Source organism: Colias philodice, chromosome 12 (assembly GCF_061535455.1).
Source record: "Colias philodice isolate Cphi_HAF_F1 chromosome 12, ilColPhil1 Martin Lab GWU primary, whole genome shotgun sequence".
NCBI lineage: Eukaryota > Metazoa > Arthropoda > Insecta > Lepidoptera > Pieridae > Colias > Colias philodice.
This window is the reverse complement of record NC_143097.1, coordinates 6908807-6922350: the sequence shown is the minus strand read 5'-3', so window position 1 is coordinate 6922350 and position 13544 is coordinate 6908807.

Sequence of the window (13544 nt, the reverse complement as noted above, 5' to 3'; positions counted from 1 at the left end):
TCCCTTGGCCACATATGAGGGCGAGCGTGTTACCCTTAACGAACCTTCGCGCCGCCATCTGTTGGCGGGTAGATGGAAACTTTTTATGTTTTGTTTTTACTGCCGCTGGTTTTTATATTTTCCTATATTACGTGTAACCGCAGTGACGTTTGCTATCGTGACGTGTTATGAAGACTTTTTTCTTTCAAGTTTATTGGTGACTCACCTATGATACTAATTTCTTAAGATGTGGATGAAATGGATATGGAGTGTTTTTTTACCTGAAACAAAAAAAAAGTTGGTCAATAATACGCAAAATAGAAGTGTCTTGTATCATTATATGTTAATATAATGAGAGAATATACCTACATTCAAAAGTTTCAAGTTACACGAGTTTTTAAAAACAATAGATATTAATTATCTCTAAAACTGTCTCCGTTTGACGTTGGCTGAATCGAATCGTAGCTCAAATAAAATATGAATAAATCTCGCAAAAATATTCCATACCGTCCTAAAACAAAACAAACAGCGAAATAAACAAACAAGAACAGAAATTAAGATCTCCATACCAAGATACCACTCCAATCTATTGCCGTCGCGAGAAAAACAAAAATTATTTAAAGTAGTGCTTCAAGGGTAGATATCGGATATTCGGGTGACATTCGCAAAATCGATAGCACCCCTTATTGGTAGCGAAATGATTGAACATCCTTATCGCGACATTTTTCTAATGGCGCTCGTGTTAGACCCTTTTTACTAGTTAAGGCGGTTTATGCACGAACTTGGTTTTTGTATTTTCAGAGTTGAAAGTTCCATATAGGAAGAAATTTAGTTAAATACCTAGTTATAAAACGAAATGAAAGGTTGTAAATACAATTCGGATTGCTACGTCTTTTACTTTGAATGTTCTACGATGGAACATACCTATAGATTATTGTTTAGTTTCAAAATTTTCCAGTGATCACATACAATATCAATAAATTAAATCATACGATAAACATACTTTCACACACTTATTTTATAACTTTGATTGTCCTTACAAAGTTCTTATACACCAACGTAACTTAATACATTTTAAACAATTGCAGTTGGAATTCAAGGCTTTTTTATAACGACAAATATAACATTGTTCTGTTCAAACTATACCTAATATTGCAATTAATTATATCATTTTAATTTAATTTACCTATTTAAAAATGCAAAAAATAACAAAACAAATTTAACACAATCTTTATTAAAATAGTGTACAACCAACCTTACACCCTTTCTTTTACATGTCGCGAGCTAACGACAATACAGAATCAATACCAACACCATCGATGCGAAAATCGTGAATATCACGCACACACGCACGCACTCACGTGTGCATGTGTGTGTGTGTGCGCAAATAATATGCACGCTTCGATCGTGTGAAGCCAAGATGTGGGTGCATATGCTTTTGGGCGGATAGAGTCATTTGAATTTTATTATGGAAAATGGAAATCATTGTTTAAGCTAGACCATGAATAAAAATGAAAAAAAAGCTGTATGTGTTTATCTGTTTTTGATAGGAGCTCGTAGTTTTGAAATAAATTTTCGATTTCAGTTTTAAATCTTATTGTAAAATTATGTGTGATATTTATAGTGATTATTACTCAAGGATGAAAATATTTTATTTACAGTAGAAGTCTAATTAGATAGTAATTATTATTTATTACCTACTCATCAATTTATGTTTACAATCAACATTCAAAATTTAAGTGAAACAATCATATAATATTTATAACTATCTTATTTTTAGCAATATTAAATTAAAAAGAACCAATATAAATGTATTCATTATTAAATAGATACTGTGACTACCAGACTATTCCACACTACCGTTATAAAAAGTGCAAATATCCAACTTTTTCCAAAAACACGGTCACCCCAAAAATTGGTAAAAAGAAAACGCATTAACACATATAGATGAATCGTCACACACGAGACGCACACACGCGCACGCCACCCGCCTCACCCTTCTTTAAAAATCGTTGGGGCCTTTGATAAGGAAATGCAGATATTCCAAGGAAAGCTAAAGTGGATATAAAATTTAGATGTATCTAGTGAAATACTTTATATATGTTTTATTAAAAACTTTTCATAGATTCATTCCGTATGTATGCACCTACGTAACTATAATATAAACTAATATGATAGATTTAAGTCTAAACTTAAATCAACCACACACCAATTGTTTGCAAATTTTGAATTCTTGCCATTTCACACCGCCAATTACCACGTTTTAATTTGCAAATTAAAACTTAAATCAACTCGAACCGACAAAGGAAACCGCTTAAACCGTAAACAAGAGGAAAACGTTCCCCTAACTCTAGTGGTTATATCTGAAAAGCTTTAAAGCTAAGCCCCTACTAATTAGAGCTTTTAATTGCTCCCAACGACCACCTGTTGCGTGCTGCTATCTCTGTCGCACGGAGGCTGTCCCGTATCTGGATAAGGCTAAACCTTTGTCACATAGTATACTATAGTCTATCGGCATAGTACTCATTATTGTAGACTGTAGTAGGCTAAAGTTGAAGTGTAGGTATGTTGTTTCTATTGATATTTCTTGGTAGAAGTGCGCTTTAGATTATGATTAAAATTAATAAATAATTGTTAGTTAATGAATTATAACTTCGATATTTTATCAGTGTGCCTAGTGGATGATATACATTCACATGTGTATGTAGTTGATTATCATATGTTGTTGTTATTGTTATACATCATTCCCCATCACATTGTTCATTGACATTTTATTAAACAGTCTCAAATCTAGACAAATTTACAACTTTATCTTAAAATTAATCTATAAAATCTTATAAACATAATATATTGCTATTCAATATTCATAGAAATAAAATCTCAACAGACAATCGATACTAGTTTCAGACTCGCGCCAAGTTAGCTACAGGCTTTATTGTCAGAAAATTCAATATTGAACAACATAATTGGAGCCAAATGAAATTTTCAGGCAAGCCCCGATCCCCTTTGTTCGAACGCCTCCGTCCGTGCCGTAATTGCCTGATGAAATAATGAATTAATTTTATTTACTTTTTTTTGTGCTGGCAATGAACTGAGGACGTGACGTTGCCATATCTATTGGATGAATAACAATTCTGAATTAGCTGTTCATTAGCGAAATGAAAAAAAAAATCATAAAAATTTGAATGAAGCAAAAATAAATAATAATATTATGTGCTACGGCTTAGTTTGTTATTTTTAACCCTATTCTTGGTACTGTGTACAATTTGATACATTCAACTTTAAAAAAATCCCGAGAATTTATCTAACGTTTTTTTTTTACTTTTATTATTTAATATGGTACAAAATATATTTATGCTCAAAAAATAAAAACTTTTGAAGTGCTTGCAACACTAAAATCGTCAGTAGAGCGCAAGATGGCTGACCGATCGAATGCGTCTACGCATCGCAAAGTAAGATTATAGTTTATTTATTATATTTTGTTAAAATTGTTTTCAAAACTAATCTAATTTAAAAACCTTGTTATATATTCTAACTACTAACGTTATTTTCCAATACCTAAATAAATTGTTAGTGCATGTAATCTTCATTGTTTTTCAAGTGTAGCAAATATGATACATTGCTAGATAGCGAACATTCTACATATTTTTAGCTGTGTATCAAATATGTGACATTGCCAGATTTGTAGAGATGTACTATTTCGTTAAGTTTTCCAAATCGATTATAGCCAAGGGGCCAAAATGTAGTCATTATGTATGTAAATTATTATTTTTTACAGGTAATTTCACACTTAAACACGCAACAACAAAGAAGAGCTCGGCAAGTCGTAGCTCTTGTTCCAAAACTGGGAGCAAAATCAGATTTGGACGAAAGTGATACTTCTGAGGACGAAGTTCAATATTTCTCCCGCCTTCCTTACTCTGATAGCAGTTCGCCACCTCCATCATTGCCATCTTCAATAGAAAACCTAAATCTTCTCTCAGATGACGATATTGAGGTCAATGAAATAGTCGCTTCAAAGTCAAGCATACAGTCAACATTCAATTCAGTCACCATTGATTAATCCTTGTTCGCCATCAATTTTATCGCCTAATTCATTAGCAAATGAGACCAGATCTTCGTGTCCGATACCATCACCTTCATCGCCATCTGTACTAGCTGCACCCTCACAATTAACTTCACCGCGAGTTAGTAACTTGAAGCGGCATCATCAGTCACCACCAACGTCGCCATTATTTGCAAATTTTCCTTCAACGTCTACTCGTTCAAAGAGACCTAAACTTGTCACAGTAAAACGCAAAGCAATACCACCTAAAAGGTTAACACCTAAATGGGGTCGGTTCAAATTTACTGGTTGTGCAGAAGTAGATGAAATCGTGTTTGAGCCAAGTGAAGAGAAAAGCCCAATTGAATATTTCATTAATATAATATTTCATAATTGTCATTCAATAAATGTTACAGAAAATGATACTTATCAAAGATTTTCTGGCAATTCTTGTATAATATATGGGTATTCATAAATTATTACCAGCTTATACAGATTATTGGGCTAAACATACGCGAAGCAACAAAGTAGCTGATATAATGACCCTGAAGAAGTTCCAATTACTGAGGCGTCACTTGCATTTTAATGACAATCTGAAAGACGATTGTGAGACTGATTTTTTACTTTATTGTATTGATTGATCTCAATTTACTAATCATTAAGATTTAAGATTAATAACATAAGTACTAAGGCTGTTAATTATTCTAATTTTATATGTCTGTAGAAGAACATAATAATTTTATATTTTACTAGAGGTCCACCGCGGCTTCGCCCGTGGTACATATTTCGCAATAAAAGGTAGCCTATGTCCTTTCTCGGGTATCAAAATATCACCGTACCAAATTTCATGCCAATTGGTTCAGTAGTTTAGGCGTGATTGAGTAACAGACAGACAGACAGAGTTACTTTCGCATTTATAATATTAGTATGGATTTTTTGTTATTTTACGAAGAATATTGACATTTTAAGTTTTGTTTTGTTACAAGAATTTTATTAAAAAAACTGATTTGTTTGGCACTGAAAAGTTGGCATTGTAGCAAATTAGATACATAGATTTTATAGTGTTGATTGTTAAGGGCTTGGCAATGTATCTAATATGTTACACTCAATAAATGACAATTTACTGACATTAAATTTTTTTTATTATTTTTTACCCCTTCTATAGCCACATACAAACATATTAAATAAGTTTTTTTTTCAATTTAAAAAAAAAAAATTTTTCTTGCCAAGTATAGGGTTAACAAATGCGTTGCGTTAAGGAAAAGCAATTTTCGAAGAAAGTTCAGTTAAATTTTCTCTAAGTACGAAAAGTGTGTAAAAGTATAATTTTATTAACAGAAAAAAACTTGTTATTAAGGTACTGTTTCTACTACGTCTATTTGAACTAGTAAGTCATAGAGTAAAACATAACACATAGCTAAAAGACAACAATAAAACAGTACACAATAAAATCAGTGAGAACAACAGCTGAATTCAATACAAATTATAAACCGTTCGAAGTTAATAACCGACGTAATTATATTAAAATTGTGGCAATCTATCACGTTCCTTGAAGCATCTAAGCATAATCGCTCGCCACTTACGAAAATAACTATAAAATTGCTCTAAACCAAATTATCAGGCCATTATAAAACGGAACCCTTTCTTTAATTACCTGGTTATAATTTTTGTTTGTTTGTACGTAGGTATATACCGTAATAACCCATATGTATGATTAAAGTTAATCATCAACTATTTTGTTCCATAACGCGCTTATTAGACTTTCTTGTTTTATTGTTTCACAGCTTATTTACTGATAATAACGGAGTAAGGAGTAATTGAAGGTAAATACAGCAATTTCAACCTCATCTGTATTGGCTTATATTAGCGTACTTATAACATCGGAGTGAATGTAAAAATCAACTTTTAACGTGCAGAAATAATACGTGAAAAGAAATTTGCAAATTAGAGAGTTAGACTGCGATTATCATTATAACGACGGAAAATATTTCAAATGACAAAATTTTTGTCTTAATGGCATTAATTAATTAAAAATAGACATTGTGAACAACAAAAGCAACTTAACAAACTGTTATTTAAATAATATTTTGTTGTTTTTCTTTTTCCTAGGTGTGGCATAATATTTTGTCCTCATCACGCAAAATTCAAAGTACCCATAACGACCAATGTTTTTTTTTTTATAATATAATAGCTGTCACAGGTTAATTAACCTCACATTCCAAAATTTATAGATCAAATTATGAATCTATAATTAAACTGTAGATAGAAACTAATAAAAATCACACATCGCCACAAAATTTACGATCCAAAATTCCTCATTAAAAACACAATCGTTAAGAGACAAAACTCATCAAGTGGATACAATTTTTGATTAATTAATAATGAATAGGACACTAAAATCGTGTTCGACCGGTCTCACACTGGGTTCGACAAATCGTCATTTATTAACATAAAAATTTTAATTGCCTCCAAGCCTTCATTAATACAAAGCATTATTATGATAATTGTGTTTCGATCGTAATACGGAAATTAATATTCCATACTCAAAACAGCTTGTAATAAAATGTTCTTCACTTATTTGTTTTTGGCTGTTAATTGCACCAGTGTCTGCAAGGCAGGATTAATTCCTTACTGTATTGGGCTATCGGTGGATCGAGTGACAATCTTCATGTTTTGTTAGCTTTTGTAGGGATATGAGGGGAATACTTTGCTCATGCGAAAAGTGGGACTGTATTACCATTTTCGTGAGTAGATTTGACTAAATTTTTATGCGGTTATGTAAATGTTTTATGTATTTTTTTTCATAATATTCACTCTGGATCTAGTTAAGATCTAAGGCGATTTAGATAATCTCAAAAATATTCTTCTTATGGTTCATTTTTCTCAACCAGGCCCAGTGACTATTGCAAGACTCATACCATTCACGTCAATTCACGAATGCCTATAAAGATTGGATGATTGAAGGTCTAAATGTTTCTCATTACATTGAAAATATCCTAATATGCAAATAGATGACAATCTTTTCGACTTTGATTGATCATCAAAACAAATCTAGTAGTTCAAATATCATGATTATCGTAACGACTATAACTATAGACCATTGACCACTATTTTAACGACATAAAGGAGGAAATTGCTTGCACTTTATTGTCTTAAATGATGATACCGTGGTAACAACTATGTTGCGAAACACAGCATTAAAGTAGGTAATAACCATGACGAGGTAAAAGAATTATGTAGTACATTAAAAATCGAAGGCGACTATCATTTTGTCGTCCTGTTACTTATTAGCCATCTATGTCATTACGGAGTTTGTTCTGTAATAAATACAAATGGTAAGTCGTAAGGTAAACACTTAAGTTCTGAGATTTTATATTGACTATAAAATTTACCGAGCCTATGATGATCAGATATCTTGTATCGTGAATACCAACTATTACTAATTACTTGACACGTTTTTGACACCTACATACATAGATTTGTAATTTTCTATTATAGAAAAACATGCACAAACTTTATGCAGAGATGATGTTTCTGATTATTCATGATCAAAACAGTTACTGCAGTACGATCAAAAGAGAATCATTTAGTCGCCGATTTAGTCAATTCAGTGAAACACGTAGCAGTCTCCAAATGTACCCTCTTAATGAAATTCTGATGTGAGGTGGCAACGCATGATGAGCAAGTCACATAATGCCACGCATCAACGGCCTTACCGAGCGGAATTACACGCATCAAATATCCCACATTTTTTACACATTGCAAGCAGTTGAACAGGAAAATAGCTGTAATTGTTACCTTAGAACTACGAAAGCTGATGACACATTTGAGATACATGGTTGAATTGTTTAATGACATTGGTTTGTTAATAAAACACAGCTTTAGTGCTGCAAGACTTGTAAACGTCTAATTGTATGGGCTGGTCGTATGTGGAGCTAGTTAGTGTTGTGTGAAATTTTTGTTCGTCGTCAAGTATAGCATGTTGAGCTCTTTGATTCTTATGCTATTTCTTCATTTGATTTCTCGATTAAAACAGTTCCATGTTACGTAAAAAGCTAGTCTTGTAGTTGATATGATAACAGGTAACTTTTGCAGGTTATTTATTTGGAGATCTTCATTCCTCATTGTTTATTGACGTTGTAAGAAGAACTGCAGATTTTTGCATAGATTGAGACCGATAAAAGATGCATAAATTAAACAAAAAAATACGCCAGCCTCTCGAAGAGTATGCTCAGCGGGAATATCCATTAGGAATCCCATAATTATATTTTAATCGTTGAATAAAGCAAATCTGTAATTTAATCAATCACTTATACAAAACACTTCTTCCTATTCCTCGATAATGGGTGCAGGGCAAAAAGCGTGCACACAGCTTATTCGAGATTCAGCAGCTGCGAAGCCGATAATCTCGATTCTAAGGCGATTGCGATATTTATTATCGAGTCTCGTTATTCGAGTCCAAATAAAATAAAGCGTTTATTAGGATTCGCGTTTTGGCCGGGTTGCGGGAATTGGCCATTGTTTTTGGTCTGCCATCAATCACGTATAGTTGTGCGGCGACGCGGGACGCGGAGCGGGACGCCGGGCGACGGGATATATAACGGTTATTGAAATGAGACGGCCCCCGCTTTTTACCAAATTTAAATTTTGATAAGGCGAGTCCCTGTTTTGCTCTAACTCTGACTCGGTTTGGGAAGGGTGCGTACTTTTTGTTTCGGTTTGCTGTCTGTTCTTGGTGCTAACGTTAAATTTATTTTACTAAGGGCATTCTGATTTACTTTATACTCACTTTTTATTGCGTCGGTATTGAATGTCGCTTTGTGTTGTGTCTGTGAAAATTTCAATAGCTGTTAGCGTTCTTGTTTCTCGAACAAGACAAGCGGTGTTTCGATTTGCTATTATTTGTTAGGCAAACGCATAAAATAGAAATTATTGCTACGTTTATACCACTATTCATATTATGTTGTATTTTAACGAGATAGAATTGCCTGTTATTTTTACCTGGATTTGAGGTTGTTGTCGATATCGAGTTTGAACTATGTGACGTAAGGAATATTTAATAGAAAATCTCAAAAAAATTGAAAAAAAAGAAGCAGCCAACGATTACAATCGTCTCAGTATTGGAGCTTGATTTAACTGAAACACTGTATTTAATTTGACAAGCACTGATAAAAACCAAATCATCCGATAAAAAAATCCAGATGAATCATTCGATCGCGTGATTTATAACAATATCATAACAGTCGAGTATTAACTTAAAAATACCAGCGCTATTATTATTTCCAGTTCCAAAATCCTTTCTGGTTATATCACATTGACACCTACGCCTACTTCAAACCCTATTATTCGGGTACGCTTCATCGATATTCATGGATCGAGAGTTGTAAAACGCAATAAAACACCATTTTTATATCTCGTGTTTAGACAGTGCCCGAGAGGTGATAAGGAAACCTGTCTTTGATACTATATACTGTATAGGACCGGATGTCACTGGCCATTCACAAAAAACCGACGCACACATACACGGCGCTATGCGTGTGTGCGCCGGTCATTTCATTCATAAACCGCTTTTACAACACTAAGAAATGATAGATATTTCGGTATAACACGAAATGGTGTTATTAGGCTGTGTTATGCAATGTTATATGGAAATTTTGACCACTCCTATTTATAATTATTAAATATTTTAAACTTAGATTATCATCACCGTGATGAATATTTAAAACAGTAGAGCTGACACAAATAATAATAGATCACGTAAGTAATAAAAAGCAAACTTTCATCAATGTCGAATTGGAAAAAAATCGAAACAAAAAACCGCATTAAATTTTTAATTTTGGTCACCTTAGATTACTAATGCACCTGGCACAATTACCTGTAAAATGATCAGGTCCGATTTTATTCAATGCAATCTCGATATCGGTTTATAGCCGTATTCACACCAAACCACTTACACCTGAGATACGGTAATTTCGCCAAATTTCAATCCCCCAGCGTGCTTGCAAAGGCGAGAGTCCCGTAAACATAACCTAAGTTCATGCAAAAATAAATGTTTGTACATGCACAAAATTATTTGTTGTCAAAATGATGTCATTTTAAGGCGATCGTAAAAATTCGCAATAAAAACGTTATGTTCATCGTTTTATTTTACACGTATCGTTGTAACTGTAAACTCGTTTCATTCATCTTCTCATTTAGACTAAAATATGCGTTCGACTTTCGCGCGTGCTCGTGATATCAGACCCTGTGTCCGATAAATGTTACTCTTTTAGGAATAAACCCGTTGTATCTTCTCTAGATTTATAATCATGACATGTGGGTCATTAGTCGTGTCCAAGATGTACATAATTTAACACTCAAAATGATAATGTTCTTCTGTTAAAGTGGAAATGACATAAAAATAATTAAAAAAACAGAATTTTTAAAATCTTGAAAGGTAATTTTAAAAGTTGGTGTATAGGTAAGTATTTTAATACCTATGTGAAGTTTGTATTGAAAACATGAGCATAATTTTCACATCAGCCCGTCTAGTTCGTATTATTTGGGAGAGTTCCGTAAAGTTAATGATACCTATTCTATTTGATGACAATGAAACACTATTGACTTCCACAATATTTTTCGATATAAGTTTCTAAAACCAAGCAACCATCTATGAGGAAAGAGTCTGTACATCTAGTATTTACATGACATAAGCTTTCATTTTCATCTAATAACCTGTAGGCTCCAAAAAATAGCACTTGTCGCGCCCAATCGCCATTATGTTGAGATGACTCATTGAAGATTAACCCGACATCATAAAAATGTCGCTGTTGTTTATAGTTCCGTTCCATTTGGCTGGATCGTTGACATCGATACCGAACTTGTTCCGAATATCACGCATGTGTTAATTAATTCGTACGTAGGCGTCATTCCATCATTATCGATAGGATGATATGGAAGCCCAGCTTTATTGCCCGCGCCTTGATGGTTTAACGTGCCTTTGATAACTGGACAATAACATTCCGTGCGCTTCCTGTCCTTATTTCATCAAGTTTTAATGGGAGTTAATTGATGTTGAGGATTTTTGGGTAGGAGTGATCTTGCTTGAGATCACTACTCTTTTTTATGAAATTAGTTTAACGGTATGATTATAAGAATCTCTGTAGACTGAATTCTCTTCTAAATCTGTCATAATAATATCTTAACTGTAGTTTGATACTTGTATTAAATAAGTAATGGAGGAAAATTTAGGATATGTCGACCCATTATAACGAAAAAAATATAATATTTATATATAATACTAGCGGTCCGCCCCGGCTTCGCCCGTGGTACATATGAAAAATAGATGTTGGCCGATTCTCAGACTTACCCGATATGCACAGAAAATTTCATGAGAATCGGTCCACCCGTTTCGGAGGAGTATGCAGACTAACATTGTGACACGAGAATTTTATATATAAGAAGATTTTAGCCTAGCTAGCGACAATAGATACTTCAACCATTTCAAAACATGAACTCAAGAGAGATATCAACATAAAATATAACCGCAAAGCAAATTAAAAAACCAAAAACCTCGTCTCAACGCGAAATCGTGTTACTCTATTAGACGAACCACACCACGAAGCTGGTCTTGCACCTTGTTTGTAAGTAAATAAATAGTCAGGATTGAGCCGTTGCTTTTATTTTCACGCAGTTAACTTTAAAACGAGCCAGTGAATAGCTTTTAGCGGACATTGCGAACTGGCGTCATAAAATGAGAAGGCGAAGTGATGTATGAGCACGATTTGTTTTACTATACTTTGTTGATTTGTTGCTTTATTACGGATTTTCATTAGTGATTGACTATTGTGGTTGAAACAGATATGAATTTTGGCCCTTTCTTCGGGAAACCGGACTAAGTAAGTACCTAAATCACTCAATGATAGTAAAACATTACAAAACATGTAGGTACCATATATTTGATATTTTCTTGTGTTGGATATACTATTTGTCACACCAAAATTATACATATTTGTTATATATGTATATAATCCTGTTAATTTTAGATTAAGAAGTCTATAAATGTAATTTATGATGTTTTTTTAAATTATATTGAAAACGCATTTAAGTTTCAAATAAATATCGTCATATCGCCTTATGGCGTCATCTTGTCTCAACATTCTACATTACGTAATCATGGAAGTGTGTATCAAATGTAAATGGTATGGTCTACGACATTTTTAAGCTAAACTAAATTAAAGAAACGTCTTTATTCATTCAATGTATGCTATAAATACTTACTTACATATTTTAACTTTTCATACCCGCACATAGAAGAGAGGTTTTAGATTTCTTTGTCTTTGTCTTTCCTTCTAGATAAAAATGCTTGTTTGTTGTTATTCTTCTATTCTTCAAGTTATAAGGAAGGAAATTCATAGCAGTCATTCATATCTTTCGGAAATACTTTAGTTTTTTCCTTCTAGCAGGCTAGGAGCCCTATGAAGGCGTAGAACCTACCACAATTCTATTACACCGCCGCTCATCATCCGCAAAATCATCAAAACCAGTCCAGCCTTCCTTAATAACAATCGTATAATAGGATATACAGATCAGACAGGCGAGCTACAAATTACAATCAACATGGCACGACTCGCGCAAGCACTATCAATTTACAGACACCTTTATGTTTATTTTATATTCGAGTAATTTCTCTATTAACACGCCCACTCGCTCTCGTGTTTATAGAGATAGGCTTCGAGATCGCGTTTGCTGCATTCGAATGTATGGATAAGATAAAAACTTAATAGAAAGTTATATTTGTTGACGTACCTACTACATCATCAAGTGTTGAAAATCTTGAGGGGTGAGACTTGAGAGCCTATTTTTGTAGGTATCTACGTGTTGTTTTGGCAGTTCCTGCGTTGGTCACTTTTCAAAGGGTTTTTTGGTTGTAGTTGACAAGGCATGGGTTGTATATGAAATAAAATGTTCAATGTCTTAATAATGGCTTAATTTTATTTATTTTATAAAAGTTAAATTAAAAATCAACTATAAAGTTATCCATCCATCATGAACTTAGAACCTTTTTGCACGACAGCTTTCTGCTTAAAGATATCATAATATTATTTTATAATTAAATGTAAATATAATTAAATAAGTCAAAGCTTTATCGCAAAGCTAAAGTGGAATTACATAAATGAGTTGAAATAATTCAACTTCCTTATTAATGTATAAAGTGCATTCTAAAACGTCATAATTATCCAAGGTGACATTGTCCTAAGAATGTTAGTTTTCATATAAAGTAATATAATTTTTCCCTTATCTTTTTAGTTCACGTGTAGGTGAGGTCAATGCCCTTTTAATATATTGTGTTTCAAATATCTCGTTTTAATGGAAATTCACGTTTAAGATGAGATCATTTGCGTTTCTTTATATGAAAGCTTTTGTATTGTTCCGTGAAAGTTATTCGAGTTTTGGAATATTAAAGTTTTTAAGCAGTTTTAACACTTTTTTTCTTTCAAAATTTTTGGATTATTGTTTGTAATAATTATTTGTTTGGCAC